Here is a 23202-nt window from a genome sequence, read left to right as displayed (position 1 = left end):
GTAATAATCTTTATTGATTTATATATTTCTGCATATCCATCTCCACTTATAAGGACAAATGGAATCATGTGTGTCCTTTTCTCCTCTCTCTCTCTCTCTCTCTCTCTCTCTCTCTCTCTCTCTCTCTCTCTCTCTCTCTCTCTCTGCCGGCTAAATATTAACAACAATATAGAAAACACAGCCCACAAAATCTCTTTTTTTTGGTTTCATTCGCTCTGAACCACACAAAACCGGGCGACATCTGGACATGCCGATGTCCAACGTTAGCATGTTTGATATTCGAAGCCACAGAGAAAGTCCCCTTTTGTCTCCGTAACGCAGAATAAATGTGCATAGTTTAATAATCTTTTATTAACTGTATGCTAATGATATTTACAAGTGTCGCTGAAGTCACAGTGCGTCTCATATAACCTATGACCATTTGAATACCAATGAGAATGAAGGTATTGACTTGTACACACAAGTCATATTGGATATTATTATTATTATTAGTATTATTATGTATTGAAAGCTACATTTTACGGGGAGTTCAATGCTGAGGTTGGTTATGCCAACCTCAGCCAAGGCAAGGTTTGCCTTGGCAACAGCCTTGGCTAGCATTGGACAAAAGCTTTTAGGGGAGGGGCATAGCTACTGGCTAATTCCTTCAATATGGCATGGAAAGAGTCGGCATTTGCATTTCACTTTTTACGTACAGGTAAAAGGAGAGGGGCTCAAGCCCCTTTTGATGTCTGTGTGTGAACGTGCCTGGTTGAGAGCAGGCTTGTTGTTGGCTGGATTATACATGAAGCATTCCCGGAACAGAAAGATCCCATGATTGGCCGCTAGTTTTCCCCCCCGAGTTACCAAAAATAATATTTCTCCACTGGACCCCATTCATTTTCCTCTTTGATTTTTTAACCTTAATAATAAACATTGTCATAAATACTTTATTCCTGTCGCTAGTAAAAAACTGCCTTTCAATCACCATGATATGCGTTTTGTGCAATATGGTCCCATTTATGTTAAAATTGATGATAAAATTGTGGGGGGCGTGGACAACTAAACTAATACCAGCCGGCTGTGTTCTTCTTCGTGTGCTGTATTTCGGGAGGCTCAACACCACATTCTCCCATGTATCCCTGCGGTTTCACGTGACCGTTGGCAGCCAATAGCATTCCATATGATTCCTTGGGTACCATTAAAACAATGATGGCGACACCCATACAAGGGACAAAAAAAGCGTCATTTTCGCAGCATAGAAAGCAATGGCTTCGCACCGTCCATGTTTTTTTACAGTCTATGGTTGAGAGGCGATCAGCTACGTCGTGTCACTTTGGGTTCCACAGACAGGGGTGTCACACCAAATTCTGGGCCCTGGGTATAAGATGCTGCATTGGCACACATCATGAAAATGTGTGCCAAGAAACCTATGTTTCCATGTCAGTGATGCTCAAACTTTTTCATGTGAAGGACCCCCCATCTCAAAATATTTAGTTCCAGGGACCCCCCAGAGGCAAAATTTGAGTTACAAATGTTCACTTAAAAAATACATATATTCAAAGATTTGCGCACATTTTCACGACTTTTCAAAAATAGCAAATCTACAAGCTCACAGCGCGGCACTCGGTGCCGCGCTGTGAGCTTGTATATCTGCTATTTTTCAATAGCTAAAGTTACTAGGGCCCCTCCACCAATTGGGCCCTAGTAACTCAGTCCCACTTTCCTACCCCTTGTGACGCCCCTGTCCACAGAAGTCAGGCTGAGTTCATGTTATAGTCAAACGAGACAGCGTTTAGTTGAATATCTTTTTTCCAAACGCTGCGTGAACACAGTTCCCCGCCTGCAGCAAACGGACCGCGAGGAGAGAAAGATGGATGGACGGACGGACGGGGTTTATGGAAATAATAATGATATTAATCTGTCTGGTCATTAGCGACACACTGCATCCTCAAAGACGTTTACACTGGGGACGATGCGCATGGCAGATGGGGGGATTTTAATGAGCATTCACACACACGCACGCACGCATGCACACGCACGCACACACACATGCGCACACACGCACGCACGTTTGTATAACTCTACTTGCACAGGACATGGAAAGTTTTGAATGGTGAGACAATTTTTTTTTTGCCCGATTTTTGACTATATACGGTATGTTTCTCAAATCTGCGATACTTGTGGTGACAATACAAGTATATTAATACAAGTACATGCACACACACACACACACACACACACACACACACACACACACACACACACACACACACACGTTATTGTGGTAGATAATGCCTCAGTAGGCAGTAGGCGATATTGGCAAAATGAAAAATGTTTGAACTTCAATCGTGTGTGTGTGTGTGTGTGTGTGTGTGTGTGTGTGTGTGTGTGTGTGTGTGTGTGTGTGTGTGCGCGCGCGCATGCAATCGTGCGTGCATGCGTGTGTTCATATGCTCTTGTATGTGCGGCAAAAGCGATTGGACAAAACCTTTGAAAAGGATCCACGTCTCTTTAAAGCAGCCTGTGTTCTTCAAACACCATCAGTCGCTATATGCACCCCCAGTCTCTACTGGGCAAGCATCTGCTGAATTCACTGCTTGTGCACGCACCCACACACATGGACGCACAGAAACGCACGTGTGTGTGCATTCATGCGTGTGTGTGGTCTTTCACTGTTGCTGAAAGATATTTTCATAAAAACAAACTTATGCCAAGAATTATGCCAAGTGGGACGACCTCTGCCCACACATTTATCTTTCCTGTTCGTGACGCCACAGCATGCTATGGGTGACGGGGCCATGGTAATCCACCATTGATAATTCATGACATTGTACTGTACGATGTCAGGGGAAATAATTGATGCTGAGATAATTAATCTTTACTACAATGGCAAGTGAAAAAAAAAAGGTACGAATAAAAAGAGCACAAGTCATTTTTGATCTCAGCCTCTTCTGAAGGTTGCCTTGCCTTGAACAACAGTTATATGGTAAACCTCGTGCTGTGAATAGATCCAAATTAGATCCAAATTAGTGATAGATTAAAGATTACAGTGGCTGTAATCGTCGCCCAGGCTTTATTCAGCTGCCACTTTAAGCCAGCTTGTAGTGACTAGGGTAAAAAAACAGTAAGAAAAAAGTAAAAAACAGTAAAAAAAACAAAAAACAAAAAAAACATGTGACCTCCCTCCGTGTCCCTTATGTTAGTGCCTGTTAGAACCCGCCCACAACTGACCTGAAAGGCAGAATGGCTCCTTCACAGTCTGTGTGCACTGCTAACGTCTAGCTGTTTTAAAGCGACAGGACGCTTCGGTAGAGGTTTGGACATGCAGTGTAGTTGCCATCCCACCATGCAACTGGTCCAATTGGCATCACTCTGTTGTGAAGCTGATTAGAAAATAACAATCCAAGAAAGTGTGTCTCATTGACTTACATTGTACGACTCTGTGCGTGCACATTGTCGGCTTCTCTGTAATGGGAGACCGTCGAAAAAAAAAAGTTCTAACGGTTTAGTCTAAAACCCCTTTTCTTACCCCCCAGCTCCAACGGGCACGTCGAATGTCGCGTCAACGCTGGGAACGCTCCTGTTTTAATTAATGAAGGGTGCTCCTCTGCCGACATCAACGTGGGAAGCTCAAATTCACCCCGGTTAATTTTTTGGCGCCGTCACAACGCCGTCTTTTTGGTGGAGCCCTAACCTTACAGCTTAGCTTTCTAAGATGCAAGGCATCTACACATAGTCTGTCCGTGCGTGAGTCAAGTGCCACACATTTCTTCCCCCACATATTTTATGCTTTTAAAAAGATATATCTATCGTTATTTTTATTAATGGTGGTCAATGGCAGTGGGACGGGGCTGAGCTCTTGCCCAAATATGGAGTCATGCATGATAGATGTGATGTCATAGCCAGGCCACATGAAGCCCCAGATCTAGACCCTGCCTTGTTGTAGTTTTTGTGTTGAGCCCGTCGTCGTTATTCATGTTTCATTGTGCGGCTTTTTCTTCTTTTTTTGGTGGTTGGGGGGGTCGTTTATTTTATAATAATAATGGATTGCATCTTTATAGCGCTTTTCCGAGCAAGTTGCGAGCTCAAAGCGCTTTACAATGGTTCATTCATTGGGATTTGTGCCAGTTCCCACCTGATGTCATGTGGGAGTTCTGACTGCTCCAGATCGTACTGAATAACTGCTAGCTTGCGTAAAGTCTTGAGACTAGGACTCAAGTCTAAGATGTACAGGTCATTGGATGTGTTGATTCCACCATAGAGAATTATACGATCTCCCACCATGCAACAGGACATTCCATAAATGCTTAAAGACAGGCTTTTCCCTTTGGGATTAATCGTCTTCCAGGAGAACGTTTTTGGACTGAATGTCCACAGATCGTTGAAGTTCTGGCCACCATAGCCACCACATATGTACAGCTCTCCATTGTAGGCAAAGGCTGAATGCTTCCAGCGTCGTTTCGGAAGGATCCGTGCTGAAGGAGTGTTCAGCCAGCTGTTGGTCTCTGTGTCAAACACTCTGATGCTGTTGTCTGAATCAAAACCCCCAAATACAAACATTCTTGTCCCAATGATGGTGGTAGAGTGCCAGAATGAAGCAGGTGCATTGGTGTTGATTAAAGACCAGACCATTGTGGTGGTGTCCAACTTGTACGTCTCATTAGTCTTTCCACCTGCCTGGGTGTATCCTCCATGGACATACATGACCTTCCCCAAGGAACAGGCTGAGTGGTCCTCCCTCCATACTGGCACAGTCCCAGATACCCTAGTCATGATCCATCTGTGGGCGTCAACATCAAATGCATAAAGCACGTTGCAGTAAGGCTCCCCTCCCCAAATGTAGACGATGTCTTCAATAAGCACAGCTGTGTGGTAGCAGCGTCTGGATGGAACCTCAAGTGGACACTCTCCTCTTCCATTTGTGACTCGGGGCAACTTCCTCCAGCGCAAAGACACTGTGTTGAAGATGTGCACTTCAATCTGATCGTTCCATTTCCCTCCAAAGGAATACACCTTGAGCCTCACTGCTACGGCAGCATGGATGGATCTATCTTTATCTTACAGATGTATCGTCCAGCGTAGCATCTTATACACCTGAACCACCGTGAATAAGTGCTGACATCCAAGGGTTAGAAGTTGAATAGATGTTCCGGGAAAACTTGATGAATCTGTTTATATTTTCAATTTAACAATTAATTTTAAAGGGTGATTACATGGTTGTGATGACGATGTTGTGATGTCATTGTGTGATGACATGGAGATTGTTCTGATTGGGCCCACCTTGTCTCTGGCAGAGATCCAGACATGTTGGGCTTGAACCACCAATGCATAAGGGTAAATAACAGACATTTTGCTAAGCCCCTCCCACTAACGGCCATGTAGGGACCACAGCATAGGAAAACGCAACGAAGGTCGCGGTTTAGTATGAGAAACGACACGTCATGTCTCCGCCTGTCCGGACGTTTGTCTGGACGTGTACACTTATTTACAGTCTATGGGTTTGCCGCTCTGACCTCACTGTGTTGTCAGGGGAACCACACTAACAGAAACCCTTTGATGCTCATATATAGAGATCCCTGATGACATCAATATTGAGCCCATATCTATCCTATGTATTGTGTCAGATGTGATAGACGTCATAGGACTTTCACATAATGAAAATAACTCAGTAAGCATGTTTGGGGTCTCACAGCATATCTCCTTATAGAGTATATGGATCTCCATATATGGGTACCAGGGGTCTCCATATATGGGTAACTGGTCCAATATACATCACTGGCCAGAGGGCCAATATGTGGTGCGACCTCTCCCTTTAAGGAGAGGTAGTTTTTTTTCACCCTTATGCGTCTTACTATTATTACAATAACGCCATGGTGAAACATTGCTGCTGGGGGACCTGCAACAGTGATCCTAAGTACCAAGAACGTTTGAAGGAGCATTTTCTTATTCCTTTTCCGAAGCCAAAATCTACCTTGGAAAAGTGCAAGCTGTGGATAAAGTGATGTGGCCGACCACACAAACAGCTAAAACTTCAGGAACGTGAGTTGTGACCATTTCATGCCAGAGATGTAAGATGTTTTATAGGTTTATAAGCAATCTGCATTTTAAAACACGTTCAAGCCTACATTCGAAGCAGTTTATTCTTTTTTTAGGGTTGGTATCTCATCTGTAGGCTAAGTTTATGGTTGTGATATTGTTGCATAATAATGCCATTTTGTTGATCACCCTCTCTGACTATATAAATTATATACATTTTCGATTGGACAAAACCTTTGAAAAGGATCCACGTCTCTTTAAAGCAGCCTGTGTTCTTCAAACACCATCAGTCGCTATATGCACTCCCAGTCTCTACTGGGCAAGCATCTGCTGAATTCGCTGCATGTGCACGCACCCACACACATGCACGCACGCGTGCATGCGTGCATGTGTGTGTGTGCATGTGTGTGTGTGTGTGTGTGTGTGTGTGTGTGTGTGTGTGTGTGTGTGTGTGTGTGTGGTCTTTCACTGTTGCTGAAATATATCTTCATAAAAACAAACTCATGCCAAGAATTATGCCAAGTGGAACGACTTCCGCCCTTACTTTTATCTTTCCTGTTCGTGACCAAGGAAGGTTAGGCAGGAACAGACAACACCCGGAAGTTGGTACACCATGGGACGCCGCCATGACACTTTTGGGTGGCGGAAGTGACGAAGTGCTCATAGACGCTAATGTTATTTTGGGTGGCCAAAGTGTCATGGCGGATGGCCATGGAGCCTAAAATGACGTTGGTGACTGTTCTTGCTGAGACCTTCTTTGTTCGTGACGCCACAGCATGCTATGGGTGAAGGGGCCATGGTAATCCACCATTGATAATTCATGACATTGTACTGTACGATGTCAGGGAAAATAATTGATGCTGAGTTAATTAATCTTTACTACAATGGCAAGTGAAAAAAAAAGGTACGAAAAAAAGAGCACAAGTCATTTTTGATCACAGCCTCTTCTGAAGGTTGCCTTGCCTTGAACGCCAGTTATATGGTAAACCTCATGCTGTGAATAGATCCAAATTAGATCCAAATTAGTGATAGATTAAATATTACAGTGGCTGTAATCGTCGCACAGGCTTTATTCAGCTGCCACTTTAAGCCAGTTTGTGGTCACTGCTAACATCTAGCTGTTTTAAAGCGACAGGACGCTTCGGTAGAGGTTTGGACATGCAGTGTAGTTGCCATCCCACCATGCAACTGGTTCCATTGGCGAGATACATCACTCTGTTGTGCAGGTGTTTAGAAAATAACAATCCAAGAAAGTGTCTCTCATTGACCCTGTGTGTGCATGTGCGTGCACATTGTCGGCTTCTCTGTAATCTGTGGTCCCAAACCTTTTTCTATGGGAGACCGTAGGAAAAAAAAAAAGAAAAGAACGGTTTAGTCTAAAACCCTTTTTCTTACCCCCAAGCTCCACTGGGTGCGTCAAGTGCAGCATCAACGTCAACGCTGGGAACGCTCCTGTTTTAATAAAAATAGGGTGCTCCACTGCCCACGTCAACGCCAACGTTGGACGCTCAAATTCGCCCCGGTTCATTTTTTGACATTGTCTTTTGAGCCCTAGCCTTACAGCTTAGCTTTGTAAGATGCAAGTCATCGACACATAGTCTGTCCGTCCGTGCGTCAAGCGCCAAACATTTCTCCCTGCACATTTGTTATGCTTTAAAATTATATTTATCATTATTTTTTTTAATGGTGGTCAATGGCAGTGGGACGGGGCTGAGCTCTTGCGCAAATATGGAGTCATGCATGATGGATGTGATGTCACAGCCAGGCCACATGAAGCCCCAGATCCAAGTCATTAGACCCTGCCTTGTTGTCGTCTTTATTCATGAAATGTTTCATCATAAGTCTTTTTTTCTTCTTTTTTTGGTGGTTGGGGGGGTTGTTTATTTTATAATAACAATGGGTTGCATATTTATAGCGCTTTTCCAAGCAAGCTGCGAGCTCAAAGTGCTTTACAACGGTCCATTCATTCATACATTGGGATTTGTGCCAGTTCCCACCTGATGTCATGTGGGAGTTCTGACCGCTCCAGACCGTACTGAATAACTGCTAGCTTGCATAATGTCTTGAGACTAGGACTCAAGTCTAAGATGTACAGGTCCTTGGATGTGTTGATTCCACCATGTAGAATTCTACGATCTCCCACCATGCAACAGGACAGTCCATTAATTCTTAAAGACGGGCCTTTCCCTTTGGGATTCATCTTCTTCCAGGAGAACGTTTCTGGAGTGAATTTCCACAGATCAGTGAGGTTCTGGAAATCATAGTCAGAGCCACCACATATGTACAGCTCTCCATTGTAGGCAAAGGCTGAATGATGCCAGCGTCTTTTCGGAAGGATCCGTGCAGGAGTGTTCAGCCAGCTGTTGGTCTCTGTGTCAAAAACTCTGATACTCTTGTTTGAATGATGGTGGCAGAGTGCCCGAATGAAGCAGGTCCATTTGTGTTGATTAAAGCCCAGACCATCATAGTGGTGTCCAACTTGTACGTCTCATTAGTCTTTCCACCTGCCTGGGTACATCCTCCATGGACATACATGACCTTCCCCAAGACACAGGCTGAGTGGCCCTTCCTCCCCTCTGGAACAGTCCCAGAAACCCAAGTCATGATCCATTTGTGGGCGTCAACATCAAATGCATAAAGCACGTTGCAGTAAGAATCCCCTCCCCAAATGTAGACGATGTCTTCAATAAGCACAGCTGTGTGGTAGCGGCGTCTGGATGGAACCTCAAGTGGATGTTCTCCTCTTCCATTTGTGACTGGGGGCAACTTCCTCCAGCGCAAAGACACTGTGTTGAAGATGTGCACTTCAATCTCATCACTGTCGTTCCAGTTCCCTCCAAAGGAATACACCTTGAGCCTCACAGCTACGGCAGCATGGAGGGATCTATCTTTATCTTTCAGATGTATCGTCCAGCGTAGCATCTCATACACCTGAACCACCGTGAGTTAGTGCTGACAACTAAGGGTTAGAAGTTGAATAGATGAATCTGTTTATTTTCAAATTGTCAATTAATTTTAAAGGGCGATTACATGGTTGTGATGACGATGTTGTGATGTCATTGTGTGATGACATGGGGATTTTTCTGAGTGGCCCCACCTTGCATCTGGCAGAGAGCCAGATATGTTGGGCTTGAACCACCCAGTGCATAAAGACTGTTGCAGGTAAATAACAGACCTTTTGCTAAGCCCTCTCTTTCTGTCCGGACGTCTGTCTGGACGTCTAGGCTTTTTTTACCGTCTATGGGTTTTCCGCTCTGATATCACGCTCTGACATCACTGTGATGTCAGGGGAACCACACTAACAGAATCCCTTTCATGCCCATATATGGAGATCCCGCATGTCATCAATGTTAAGCCCATATCTAACAGGACTCAATATGGGAATGCCAATATGGAGGAAGACAGCCCATATCTGTTTGACTGGTTCTACAGACAAGGATCTCCATACATGGGCAAAAAAGGGATTCTACGTATGATGTCAGATGTGATAGACATCAGAGGACTTTCACATAATGAAAATAACTGAGTGCGTCTTAATAGTATTACAATAACGCCATGGTGAAACATTGCTGCTGGCAAACCCGCTACAGTGATTCTAGGTGCTCAGAACGTTTGAAGGGAGCATTTTCTTATTCCTTTTCCGAAGCCAAAATCTACCTTGGAAAAGTGCAAGCTGTGGATGAAGTGATGTGGTCGACCACACAAACAAATAAAACTTCAGGAACGTGAGAGATATCAAATGTTTTATAGGTTTATAAACAATCTGCATTTTAAGACACAAAGCCTACATTCAAAGCAGTTTGGTAGGGTTGGTATCTCATCTGTAGGCTAAGTTTATGGTTGTGATACTGTTGTATAATAATGCCATTATGTTGATCACCCTCTCTGCGCACTATATATTTTCATTTTCGATTGGACAAAACCTTTGAAAAGGATCCACGTCTCTTTAAAGCAGCCTGTGTTCTTCAAACACCATCAGTCGCTATATGCACTCCCAGTCTCTACTGGGCAAGCATCTGCTGAATTTACTGCATGTGCACGCACCCACACACATGCACGCATGCGTGTGTGTGTGTGTGTGTGTGTGTGTGTGTGTGTGTGTGTGTGTGTGTGTGTGTGTGTGTGTGTGTGTGTGTGTGTGTGTGTGGTCTTTCACTGTTGCTGAAAGATATCTTCATAATAATAAACTTATGCCAAGAATTATGCCAAGTGGGAAAACCTCCCCCTTACTTTTATCTTTCCTGTTCGTGACGCCACAGCATGCTATGGGTGATGGGGCCATGGTAATCCACCATTGATAATTCATGACATTGTACTGTACGAAGTCAGGGAAAATAATTGATGCTGAGATAATTAATCTTTACTACAATGGCAGTTGAAAAAAAAGGAAAGAAAAAAAAAACGCACAAGTCATTTTTGATCACAGCCTCTTCTGAAGGTTGCCTTGCCTTGAACGCCAGTTATATGGAAACCTCATGCTGTGAATAGATCCAAATTAGTGATAGATTAAAGATTACAGTGGCTGTAATCATCGCCCAGGCTTTATTCAGCTGCCACTTTAAGCCAGTTTGTGGTCACTGCTAACGTCTAGCTGTTTTAAAGCGACAGGACGCTTCGGTAGAGGTTTGGACATGCAGTGTAGTTGCCATGCCACCATGCAACTGATCCAATTGGCGAGATACATCACTCTGTTGTGCAGGTGATTAGAAAATAACAATCCAAGAAAGTGTGTCTCATTGACCCTGTGTGTGCATGTGCGTGCACATTGTCGGCTTCTCTGTAATCTGTGGTCCCCAATATTTTTTTTATGGGAGTCCTTAGAGAAAAAAAGTTTGGACGATTTAGTCTAAAACCCTTTTTTTACAGCTTGGCTTTGCAGGATGCAAGACATCTACACATAGTCTGACCATCCGTGCATCAAATTCCACATATATCTTCCCCCACATATTTTATGCTTTTTAAAAAATATATCTATCATTATTTTATTTTTTTGAATGGTGTCAATGGCGGTGGGACGGGGCTCTTGCCCAAATATGGAGTCATGCATGATGGATGTGATGTCACAGCCAGGCCACATGAAGCCCCAGATCCATGTCATTAGACCCTGCCTTGTTGTAGTTTTTGTGTTGAGCCAGTCGTCATTATTCATGAAATGTTTCATTGTGTGTCTTTTTTTTTCTTTTTTTGCAGTTTATTAATAATAATAGGGGGTTGCATCTTTATAGCGATTTGCCAACTCAAAGCGCTTTACAACGGTCCATTCATTCATACATTGGGATTTGTGCCAGTTCCCACCTGATGTCGTGTGGGAGTTCTGACCGCTCCAGACCGTACTGAATAACTGCTAGCTTGCATAACGTCTTGAGACTAGGACTCAAGTCTAAGACGTACAGGTCCTTGGGTATGTAGATTCCACCATATAGAATTATACGATCTCCCACCATGCAACAGGACATCCTATGCATCTTTAAAAACGGTCCTTTCCCTCTGGGATTCATCTTCTTCCAGGAGAACGTTTCTGGACTGAATTTCCACGGATCGTTGAAGTTCTGGCCACCATCGCCACCACATATGTACAGCTCTCCATTGTAGGCAAAGGCTGAATTCCTCCATTGTCCTTTCGGAAGGATCCGTGCAGAAGGAGTGTTCAGCCAGCTGTTGGTCTCTGTGTCAAACACTCTGATGCTGTTGTCTGAACCAAAACCCCCAAATACAAACATTCTTGTCCCAATGATGGTGGCAGAGTGCCAGAATGAAGCAGCAGTTGCATTGGTGTTGATTAAAGACCAGACCATTGTGGTGGTGTCCAACTTGTAGATGTCATTAATGGCTGCAGTCAGGCCCCATCCTCCATAGACATACATGACCTTCCCCAAGACACAGGCTGAGTGGTCCTCCCTCCCGTTTGGAACGGTCCCAGAAACCCTAGTCATGATCCATCTGTGGGCGTCAACATCAAATGCATAAAGCACGTTGCAGTAAGGCACCCCTCCCCAAATGTAGACGATGTCTTCAATAAGCACAGCTGTGTGGTAGTGGCGTCTGGATGGAACCTCAAGTGGACGTTCTCCTCTTCCATTTGTGACTGGGGGCAACTTCCTCCAGCGCAAAGATACTGTGTTGAAGATGTGCACTTCAATCTCATCACTCTTTCTCCATTTCCCTCCAAAGGAATACATCTTGAGCTTCACTGCTACGGCAGCATGGAGGGATCTATCTTTATCTTTCAGATGTATCGTCCAGCGTAGCATCTTATACACCTGAACCACCGTGAATCAGTGCTGACATCTAAGGGTTAGAAGTTGAATAGATGTTCCGGGAAAACTTGCTGAATCTGTTTATTTTCAAATTGACAATTAATTTTAAAGGGCGATTACATGGTTGTGATGACGATGTTGTGATGTCATTGTGTGATGACATGGGGATTTTTCTGAGTGGCCCCACCTTGCATCTGGCAGAGAGCCAGATATGTTGGACTTGAACCACCCAGTGCATAAAGACTGTTGCAGGTAAATAACAGACCTTTTGCTAAGCCCCTCCCCCTAACAGTGATGTTGGGAACACAGCATAGCAAAACACTTCCTTGGACAGGTTTTCTTTTTGCGACCGAAGGTCGAAGTTTAGTATGAGAAATTGCACGTCATGTCTCTGTCTGTCCTGTCGTCTGTCTGGACGTGTTCGCTTTTTAACCGTCTATGGGTTTTCACGCTCTGACATCACTGTGATGTCAGGGGAACCACACTAACAGAATCCCTTTCATGCCCATATATGGAGATCCCTCATGTCATCAATATTAAGCCCATATCTAACAGGACTAAATATGGGAATGCCAATATATGGAGGAAGACAGCCCATATCTGTTTGACTGGTTCTACAGACAGGGATCTTCATACATGGGCAAAGAAGGGATTGTATATATGATGTCAGACGTGATAGACGTCAGAGGACTTTCACATAATGAAAATAACTGAGTACCTTAAGCATGTTTGGGCTCTCACAACATATCTCCATCCATATACAGCACATGGATCTCCATATATGGGTAACTGGACCTATAAACATCACTGTGGCCAGGTGGCCAAGACATGGTGCGACCTCGCCCTTTAAGGTGATCCTAAGTACCAAGAACGTTTGAAGGGAGCATTTTCTTATTCCTTTCCGAAGCCAAAATCTACCTTGGAAAAGTGCAAGCTGTGGATAAAGTGATGTGGCCGACCACACAAACAAATAAAACTTTAGGAACGTGAGTTGTGACCATTTCACGCCAGAGATATCAAATGTTTTATAGGTTTATAAGCAATCTGCATTTTAAGACACACAAAGCCTACATTCGAAGCAGTTTATACTTTTGTTAGGGTTGGTATCTCATCTGTAGGCTAAGTTTATGGTCGTGATATTGTTGCATAATAATGCCATTATGTTGATCACCCTCTCTGACTATTTAAATTATATACATTTTTGATTGGACAAAACCTTTGAAAAGGATCCACGTCTCTTTAAAGCAGCCTGTGTTCTTCAAACACCATCAGTCGCTATATGCACTCCCAGTCTCTACTGGGCAAGCATCTGCTGAATTCACTGCATGTGCACGCACCCACACATATGCACGCACAGACACGCACGTGTGCTGGCGTGCATATGTGTGTGTGTGTGTGTGGTCTTTCACTGTTGCTGAAAGATATCTTCATAATAACAAACTTAAGCCAATAATTATGCCAAGTGGGACAACCTCTGCCCACACATTTATCTTTCCTGTTCATGACGCCACAGCATGCTATGGGTGATGGGGTCATGGTAATCCACCATTGATAATTCATGACATTGTACTGTACGATGTCAGGGGAAATAATTGTTGCTGAGCTAATTAATCTGTACTACAATGGCAGTTGAAAAAAAAGGAAAGAAAAAAAAAGCACAATTCATTTTTTATCACAGCCTCTTCTGAAGGTTGCCTTGCCTTGAACGACAGTTATATGGAAACCTCATTCTGTGAATAGATCCAAATTAGTGATAGATTAAAGATTACAGTGGCTGTAATCGTCGCCCAGGCTTTATTCAGCTGCCACTTTAAGCCAGTTTGTGGTCACTGCTAACGTCTAGCTGTTTTAAAGTGACAGGACACTTCGGTAGAGGTTTGGACATGCAGTGTAGTTGCCATCCCACCATGCAACTGGTCCAATTGGCGAGATACATCACTCTGTTGTGAAGCTGATTAGAAAATAACAGTCCAAGAAAGTGTCTCTCATTGACTTACATTGTACGACTCTGTGTGTGCACATTGTCGGCTTCTCTGTAATCTGTGGTTGCCAACATTTTGCAATGGGAGACAGTCGGGAAAAAGAAGTTTGTACGGTTTAGTCTAAAACCCCTTTTCTTACGTCAACGATGGGAACGCTCCCGTTTTAATTAATGAAGGGTGCTCCACTGCGGACATCAACATCAACGTCGGAAGCTCAAATTCGCCCCGGTTCATTTTTTGGTGCCGTCCGACACCGGCATGATGCCGTCTTTTTGGTGGAGCCCTAGCCTTACAGCTTATCTTTGTAAGATGCAAGGCATCTACACATAGTCTGTCCGTCCGTGCGTCAAGCGCCAAACATATTTTATGCTTTTAAAAAAAATATATCTATCATAATATTTTTTTTAATGGTGGTCAATGGCAGAGGGACGGGGCTGAGCTCTTGCCAACATATGGAGTCATGCATGATGGATGTGATGTCACAGCCAGGCCACATGAAGCCCCAGATCCACGTCATTAGACCCTGCCTTGTTGTAGTTTTTGTGTTGAGCCAGTCGTCGTTATTCATGAAATGTTTCATTGTGCAGTTTTTGTCTTCTTTTTTTGGTGGTTGGGGGGGTTAATTCTTTTATAATAATAATGGATTGCATCTTTAGAGCGCTTTTCTAAGCAAGTTGCGAGCTCAAAGCGCTTTACAGCGTTTCATTCATTCATACATTGGGATTTGTGCCAGTTCCCACCTGATGTCGTGTGGGAGTTCTGACCGCTCCAGATCGTACTGAATAACTGCTAGCTTGCATAATGTCTTGAGACTAGGACTCAAGTCCAAGACGTACAGGTCATTGGATGTGTTGATTCCACCATGTAGAATTATACGATCTCCCACCATGCAACAGGACATCCTATGCATCTTTAAAGACGGTCCTTTCCCTTTGGGATTCATCTTCTTCCAGGAGAACGTTTCTGGACTGAATTTCCACAGATCATTGAAGTCCTGGTGACCATCGCCACCAAATATGTACAGCTCTCCATTGTAGGCAAAGACTGAATGCTTCCAGCGTCTTTTCGGAAGGATCCGTGCAGAAGGAGTGTTCAGCCAGCTGTTGGTCTCCGTGTCAAACACTCTGATGATGTTGTCTGAACCAAAACCCCCAAATACAAACATTCTTGTCCCAATAATGGTGGCAGAGTGCCAGAATGAAGCAGCAGTTGCATTGGTGTTGATTAAAGACCAGACCATTGTGGTGGTGTCCAACTTGTAGATGTCATTAATGGCTGCAGTCAGGCCCCATCCTCCATGGACATACATGACCTTCCCCAAGACACAGGCTGAGTGGTCCTCCCTCCCCTTTGGAACGGTCCCAGAAACCTTAGTCATGATCCATCTGTGGGCGTCAACATCAAATGCATAAAGCACGTTGCAGTAAGGCTCCCCTCCCCAAATGTAGACGATGTCTTCAATAAGCTCAGCTGTGTGGTAGCGGCGTCTGGATGGAACCTCAAGTGGACGTTCTCCTCTTCCATTTGTGACTGGGGGCATCTTCCTCCAGCGCAAAGACACTGTGTTGAAGATGTGCACTTCAATCTCATCACTCTTTCCCCAGTTCCCTCCAAAGGAATACACCTTGAGCCTCACTGCTACAGCAGCATGGAGGGATCTAACTTTATCTTTCAGATGTATTGTCCAGCGTAGCATCTTACACACCAGAACCACCGTGAGTTAGTGCTGACATCTAAGGGTTAGAAGTTCAATAGATGTTCCGGGAAAACTTGCTGAATCTGTTTATTTTCAATTTGATAATTAATTTAAAGCGCGATTACATGGTTGTGATGACGATGTTGTGATATCATTGTGTGATGACATGGGGATTTTTCTGAGTGGCCCCACCTTGCATCTGGCAGAGATCCAGACATGTTGGGCTTGAACCACCCAGTGCATAAAGAATGTTGCAGGTAAATAACAGAACTTTTGCTAAGCCCCTCCCCCTAACAGCGATATTGGGGACACAGCATAGCAAAACACTTCCTTGGATAAGTTTTTTTTTTTGAGACCGAAGGTCACAGTTTAGTATGAGAAACAGCATGGCATGTCTCTGTCTGTCCGGACGGACGTCTGTCTGGACGTGTACTCTTTTTTACCCTCTATGGGTTTTCCGCTCTGATATCACGCTCTGACATCACTGTGATGTCAGGGGAACCACACTAACAGAATCCCTTTCATGCCCATATATGGAGATCCCTCATCTCATCAATATTAAGCCCATATCTAACAGGACTCAATATGGGAATGCCAATATATGGAGGAAGACAGCCCATATCTGTTTGACTGGTTCTACAGACAGGGATCTCCATACATGGGCAAACAATGGATTGTATGTATGATATCAGACGTGATAGACGTCAGAGGACTTTCACATAATGAAAATAACTGAGTACCTTAAGCATGTTTGGGCTCTCACAACATATCTCCATCCATATACTGCACATGGATCTCCATATATGGGTAACTGGACCGATAAACATCACTGTGGCCAGGTTCTTATTCCTTTTCCGAAGCCAAAATCTACCTTGGAAAAGTGCAAGCTGTGGATAAAGTGATTTGGCCGACCACACAAACAAATAAAACTTTAGGAACGTGAGTTGTGACCATTTCATGCCAGAGATATCAAATGTTTTATAGGTTTATAAGCAATCTGCTTTTTAAGACACACAAAGCCTACATTCGAAAGCAGTTTATTCTTTTGTTAGGGTTGGTATCTCATCTGTAGGCTAAGTTTATGGTCGTGATATTGTTGCATAATAATGCCATTATGTTGATCACCCTCTCTGACTATATCAATTATATACATTTTCGATTGGACAAAACCTTTGAAAAGGATCCACGTCTCTTTAAAGCAGCCTGTGTTCTTCAAACACCATCAGTCGCTATATGCACTCCCAGTCTCTACTGGGCAAGGGTTATCTGCTGAATTCAATGCTCGTGCACGCAACCACACACATGCATGCACAGACACGCACATGGGCATGCATGCGTGCATGTTTGTTTGTGGTCTTTCACTGTTGCTGAAAGATATCTTCGTAATAACAAACTTTCGTATGCCAAGAATTATGCCAAGTGGGACAACTTCCCCATCCCTTATAGCTTTACTGTTCGTGACGCCACATCATGCTATGGGTGATCAACCATTGATAATTCCTGACATCCTACTATACGATGTCGGGGGAAATAATTGATGCTGAGCTAATTAATCTTCAGTAAAATGACAGTTGCAGAATATATATATATATATATATACCTGTATATGAACAAGTGATTTTTTATCACAGCCTTCTCTGAAGGTTTCCTTGCCTTGAACAACAGTTATATGGAAACCTCAAGCTGTGAATAGATCCAAAGCAGTGATAGATTAAAGATTACAGTGGCTGTAATCGTCGCCCAGACTACCACTTTAAGCCAGCTTGTAGTGACTATGTCAAACACGATCAATAAACAAACACTTAACTGAACGTACAAACCAAAGAACTGCTCTTGGGTGAGGTACCCTTTTTTTTAACTCACAGAAGACACTGCAAACCTTTCGGTTATGCAAAATAAGTAAAGGAACGGTAAAAAAAAAAAGAAAAAAAAGTCTGACCTACCTCTGGTGGAAGCCCTAGCCTTACAGTTTAGCTTTGTAAGATACAAGGCGTCTACACATAGTCTGCCTGTCCGTGCGTCAAGCGCCACACATTTCTCCCTGCATATTTTTTAAGCTTTAAAAAAATATTTATCATTATTTTTTAATGGAGGTCGAAGGCAGTGGGACGGAGCTGAGCTCTTGCCCAAATATGGAGTCATGCATGATGGATGTGATGTCACAGCCAGGCCACATGAAGCCCCAGATCCATGTCATTAGACCCTGCCTTGTTGTAGTTTTTATTTTGAGCCTGTCGTTGTTATTCATGAAATGTTTCATTGTGAGGCTTTTTCTTCTTTTTTTGCAGTTTATTTAATAATAATAGTGGATTGCAACTTTATAGTACTTTTCTAAGCAAGTTGCGAGCTCAAAGCGCTTTACAATGGTTCATTCATTCATTCATTGGAATTTGGCCAGTTCCCACCTGATGTTGTGTGGGAGTTCTGACTGCTCCAGACCGTACTGAATAACTGCTAGCTTACATAATGTCTTGAGACTAGGACTCAAGTCTATGACGTACAGGTCATACAGGTCATTGGATGTGTTGATTCCACCATGTAGAATTATACGATCTCCCACCATGCAACAGGACGTTCTATGCATCCTTAAATACGGTCCTTTCCCTTTGGGATTCATCATCTTCCAGGAGAACGTTTCTGGACTGAATTTCCACAGATCATTGAAGTCCTGGTCACCATAGCCACCACATATATACAGCTCTCCATTGTAGGCAAAGGCTGAATGATACCAGCGTCCTTTCGGAAGGAGTTGTGTAGAAGGAGTGTTCAGCCAGCTGTTGGTCTCTGTGTCAAACACTCTGATGGAGTTGTCTGAACCCAAACCCCCAAATACAAACATCCTTGTCCCAATGATGGTGGCAGAGTGCCATAATGAAGCAGGTGCATTGGTGTTGATTAAAGACCAGACCATTGTGGTGGTGTCCAACTTGTACGTCTCATTAGTCTTTCCACCTGCCTGGGTCCATCCTCCATGGACATACATGACCTTCCCCAAGGAACAGGCTGAGTGATCGTCCCTCCTCTTTGGAACAGTCCCAGAAACCCTGGTCATGATCCATCTGTGGGCGTCAACATCAAATGCATAAAGCACGTTGCAGTAAGGAAACCCTCCCCAAATGTAGACGATGTCTTCAATAAGCACAGCTGTGTGGTAGCGGCGTCTGGATGGAACCTCAAGTGGACGCTCTCCTGTTCCATTTGTGACTGGGGGCAACTTCCTCCAGCGCAAAGACACTGTGTTGAATATGTGCACTTCAATCTCATCACTGTCGTTCCAGTTCCCAAAGGAATACATCTTGAGCCTCACAGCTACGGCAGCATGGAGGGATGTATCTTCATCTTTCAGATGTATTGTCCAGCGTAGCATCTTACACACCTGAACCACCGTGAATCAGTGCTGACGATTAATGGTTAGAAGTTGAATAGACGTTGCTGGAAAACTTGATGAATCTGTTTATTTTCAATTTAACAATTAATTTTAAAGAGCGATTACATGGTTGTGATGACGATGTTGTGATGTCATTGTGTGATGACATGTAGATGTTTCTGATTGGGCCCACCTTGTCTCTGGCAGAGATCCATACATGTTGGGCTTGAACCACCCAGTGCATAAGGGTAAATAACATACATTTTGCTAAGCCCCTCCCACTAACGGCCATGTTGGGACCACAGCATAGGAAAACGCAAACAAAGGTTGCGGTTTAATATGAGAAACGGCACGTCATGTCTCCGTCTGTCCGGACGTTTGTCTGGACGTGTACACTTTTTCACAGTCTATGGGTTTGCTGCTCTGACCTCACTGTGTTGTCAGGGGAACCACACTAACAGAATCCCTTTTATGCTCATATGAGATCCCAGATGACATCAATATTGAGCCAATATCTATCCTATGTATTGTGTCAGATGTGATAGATTGTCAGATTTGTTAGGGTTGGTATCTCATCTGTAGGCTAAGTTTATGGTTGTGATATTGTCGCATAACAATGCCATTATGTTGATCACCCTCTCTGACTATATAAATGATATACATTTTCGATTGGACAAAACCTTTGAAAAGGATCCACGTCTCTTTAAAGCAGCCTGTGTTCTTCAAACACCATCAGTCGCTATATGCACTCCCAGTCTCTACTGGGCAAGCATCTGCTGAATTCACTGCTCGTGCAGCACCCACACACATGCACGCACAGACACGCACGTGTGCATGCGTGCATATGTGTGTGTGTGTGTGTGTGTGTGTGTGTGTGTGTGTGTGTGTGTGTGTGTGTGTGTGTGTGTGTGTGTGTGTGTTTGTGGTATTTCACTGTTGCTGAAAGATATCTTCATAAAAACTAACTTATGCCAAGAATTATGCCAAGTGGCATGACTTCCCCCCTTACTTTTATCTTTCCTGTTTGTGACGCCACAGCATGCTATGGGTGACGGGGCCATGGTAATCCACCATTGATAATTCCTGACATTGTACTGTACGATGTCAGGGAAAATAATTGATGCTGAGTTAATTAATCTTTACTACAATGGCAAGTGAAAAAAAGATAAGAAAAAAAAACGTACAAGTCATTTTAGCTCATAGCCTCTTCTGAAGGTTGCCTTGCCTTGAACAACAGTTATATGGAAACCTCATGCTGTGAATAGATCCAAATTAGTGATAGATTAAATATTACAGTGGCTGTAATCGTCGCCCAGGCTTTATTCAGCTGCCACTTAATTTAAGCCAGTTTGTGGGCACTGCTAACGTCTAGCTGTTTTAAAGTGACAGGACACTTCGGTAGAGGTTTGGACATGCAGTGTAGTTGCCATCCCACCATGCACCTGGTCCAATTGGCGAGATACATCACTCTGTTGTGCAGGTGATTAGAAAATAACAATCCAAGAAAGTGTCTCTCGTTGACCCTGTGTGTGCATGTGCGTGCACATTGTCGGCTTCTCTGTAATCTGTGGTCCCAAACCTTTTTCTATGGGAGATCGTAGGAAAAAAAAAAAGATCAAACGGTTTAGTCTAAAACCCTTTTTCTTACCCCCAAGCTCCACTGGGTGCGTCAAGTGCAGCATCAACGTCAACGCTGGGAACGCTCCTGTTTTAATAAAAATAGGGTGCTCCACTGCCCACGTCAACGCCAACGTTGGACGCTCAAATTCGCCCCGGTTAATTTTTTGACATCGTCTTTTGAGCCATAGCCTTACAGCTTAGCTTTGTAAGATGCAAGTCATCGACACATAGTCTGTCCGTCCGTGCGTCAAGCGCCAAACATTTCTCCCTGCACATTTGTTATGCTTTAAAATTATATTTATCATTATTTTTTTTAATGGTGGTCAATGGCAGTGGGCGACGGGGCTGAGCTCTTGCGCAAATATGGAGTCATGCATGATGGATGTGATGTCACAGCCAGGCCACATGAAGTCCCAGATCCACGTCATTAGACCCTGCCTTGTTGTCGTCTTTATTCATGAAATGTTTCATCATGAGTCTTTTTTTCTTCTTTTTTTGGTGGTTGGGGGGGTTGTTTATTTTATAATAATAATGCGTTGCATATTTATAGCGCTTTTCCAAGCAAGTTGCGAGCTCAAAGCGCTTTACAACGGTCCATTCATTCATACATTGGGATTTGTGCCAGTTCCCACCTGATGTCATGTGGGAGTTCTGACCGCTCCAGACCGTACTGAATAACTGCTAGCTTGCATAACGTCTTGAGACTAGGACTCAAGTCTAAGATGAACAGGTCCTTGGGTGTGTTGAGTCCACCATATAGAATTATACGATCTCCCACCATGCAACAGGACATTATATGCATCTTTAAAGATGGTTCTTTCCCTTTGGGATTCATCTTCTTCCAGGAGAATGTTTCTGGACTGAATTTCCACAGATCATTGAAGTCCTGGTCAACATAGCCACCGTGTATGTACAGCTCTCCATTGTAGGCAAAGGCTGAATGATCCCAGCGTCTTTTCGGAAGGAGTTGTGCAGAAGGAGTGTTCAGCCAGCTGTTGGTCTCTGTGTCAAACAATCTGATACTCTTGTTTGAACCCTTAACTACAAACATCCTTGTTCCAATGATGGTGGCAGAGTGCCCGGATGAAGCAGGTCCATTGCTGTTGATTAAAGACCAGACCATTGAAGTGGTGTCCAACTTGTATGTGTCATTAGTCTTTCCACCTGCCTGGGTTATTCCTCCATGGACATACATGACCTTCCCCAAGACACAAGCCGAGTGGCCCTCCCTCCCCTTTGGAACGGTCCCAGAAACCCGAGTCATGATCCATCTGTGGGCGTCAACATCAAATGCATAAAGCGCGTTGTAGTAAGGCCCCCCTCCCCAAATGTAGACAATGTCTTCAATAAGCACAGCTGTGTGGTAGCAGCATCTGGATGGAACCTCAAGTGGACGTTCTCCTCTTCCATTTGTGACTGGGGGCAACTTCCTCCAGCGCAAAGACACTGTGTTGAAGATGTGCACTTCAATCTGATCACTGTCGTTCCAGTTCCCTCCAAAGGAATACACCTTGAGCCTCACTGCTACGGCAGCATGGAGGAATATATATTTATCTTTCAGATGTATCGTCCAGCGTAGCATCTTATACACCTGAACCACCGTGAATCAGTGCTGACACCTAAGGGTTAGAAGTTAGTAGATGTTCCGGGAAAACTTGCTGAATCTGTTTATTTTCAATGTGATAATTAATTTAAAGGGCAATTACATGGTTGTGATGACGATGTTGTGATGTCATTGTGTGATGACATGGGGATTTTTCTGAGTGGCTCCACCTTGCATCTGGCAGAGAGCCAGATATGTTGGGCTTGAACCACTCAGTGCATAAAGACTGTTGCAGGTAAATAACAGACCTTTTGCTAAGCCCCTCCCCCTAACAGTGATGTTGGGAACACAGAATAGCACAACACTTCCTTGGACAAGATTATTTGCGACTGAATGTCACAGTTTAGTATGAGAAACAGCATGTCATGTCTTTGTCTGTCCGGACGTCTGTCTGGACGTGTATGCTTTTTTACCATCTATGGGTTTTCCGCTCTGATATCACGCTCTGACATCACTGTGATGTCAGGGGAACCACACCAACAGAATCCCTTTCATGCCTATGGAGATCCCTCATGTCATCAATATTGGGCCCATATCTAACAGGACTCAATATGGGAATGCCAATATATGGAGGAAGACAGCCCATATCTGTTTGACTGGTTCTACAGACAGGGATCTCCATACATGGGCAAAAAATGGTTTGTATGTATGATGTCAGA

The sequence above is a fragment of the Nannobrachium achirus genome (genome assembly GCF_963921795.1).
Source record: "Nannobrachium achirus genome assembly, chromosome: 20".
NCBI classification, from domain to species: domain Eukaryota; kingdom Metazoa; phylum Chordata; class Actinopteri; order Myctophiformes; family Myctophidae; genus Nannobrachium; species Nannobrachium achirus.
Note: the sequence above shows the minus strand (reverse complement) of the source record.